Consider the following 1,358-nt stretch of genomic DNA (forward strand, 5'->3'; position numbering starts at 1 on the left):
CTTCCCTTCCCTTCCTTTCCGTCCTTTCTTTTCTCTTTCTCTCTTTCTCTCCCTCTCTCTCTTTCTTCCTGAGATACGTTCTTGCTCTGTTGCTCAGGCTGGAGTGCAGTGGCGTAATCATACTTCACTGTTATCTCTAACTCCTGGGCTCAAGTGATCATTCCACTTTAGCCTCCCAGGCATGTGCCACCACACTTGGCTAATTTTTTAATTTTTTTTTTTGTAGAGACAGGATCTTACTGTGTTGCCCAGGCTGGTCTTGAACTCCTAGGTTCAATCCATCCTCCTGTCTCGGCCTCCCAAAGTGTTGGGATAACAGGCATGAGTCACTGCGTCTGGCCAAAATCTCATTTTCCTTGGGAACAGAATTGCTACCTCCCTTCCCCAGCTGAGATGCATTTTTAAGAAATACTTTAAAAAACGTCCTGAGAGTGGGAAGTGAAGCTTCCCAGGCCAGCTTGAATGTCACAATAGCTGGCTTGTGGCCTTTGGGCCGTGGACTGCAGGGCTTTTGTTTGGCGTTTTGTGAGGTTGAAGTCTGTAGACAATGAAGGCGGTGGAGAAGCTGAGTGGGGCTTTGTGGGGCCGGGTGAGCAAGGGGGAGGTCCAGGCCCTGTCCTGGGGACCCATTGCCTTCTCTTGGATGCCTCATGAGGGGTCTCAGGCTTGGGGGATGGAGCGTCATGTCTCCCCAGTCTGCCCCAGCTGGACTGAGAAGTAAGGGGGAAAAACCCACACCCACGTCTTTCTCCCAATTGATTCTCAAGGAGGAGAATAGAAGCAGGCATCAGACGGAGGGGAGAGCCGTCTATCCCCCACCTGCCACCGGTGGATTCCGGGCAGCATTCCCTGCGTAACAGCAGAGTCGGGGTCCCCGGCAAGGCCGGGGCTCAACGCCAGAGTCAGCCACTTTCCTCTTCCCCAAGTTTATTCTTCTGGTCCTGTCTCAGATTTACTCACCCTGGGAGAACCTTCCTTCAATTGCCCCAGCCAGGTTTTTGTTTTGCAAATTAATCAAGTAATAATAGCGCCTCCCTGCTGCTGGGAGAGGAATCCCGCATCGGGCTCAGTGTCCAGGCAGCAGAGCCCAGGGCGGGTACCCGGCTATCCATGAGAGAGGCTCCCCACAGGCGCTTCTGAATTCAGTGAATGAAGCGGGGCAGCCAGACAGCCGCAAACTCCTCCCAGCTCGAAGGCTGCAAGCTCAGCTTAGATTCCGGGCTGGGGAACCAGTCCTGTCATTCTTTGCCAACCCACTCTGGGGAGACCGTGAGCCCTGGCATTTGGCCTCCCTGGGCTGGGCCTGAGGCCCTGGCCCTCTGCCCACCCAGGAATCGAATGGCTCAATGAGGGCAGCC

The 1,358-nt window shown here is 54.4% G+C and overlaps 1 protein-coding gene across 1 annotated transcript in view; it reads left to right on the forward strand.

The window, feature by feature from the left end:
• The window catches only part of LOC105551395 (chromosome unknown open reading frame, human C1orf127), a 48,349-nt gene that overhangs the window by 664 nt on the left and 46,327 nt on the right, over positions 1-1,358 (forward strand). The window lies entirely within an intron of this gene.

The sequence above is a fragment of the Mandrillus leucophaeus genome, unplaced genomic scaffold (assembly GCF_000951045.1).
Source record: "Mandrillus leucophaeus isolate KB7577 unplaced genomic scaffold, Mleu.le_1.0 Scaffold52, whole genome shotgun sequence".
In the NCBI taxonomy this organism is placed as follows: domain Eukaryota; kingdom Metazoa; phylum Chordata; class Mammalia; order Primates; family Cercopithecidae; genus Mandrillus; species Mandrillus leucophaeus.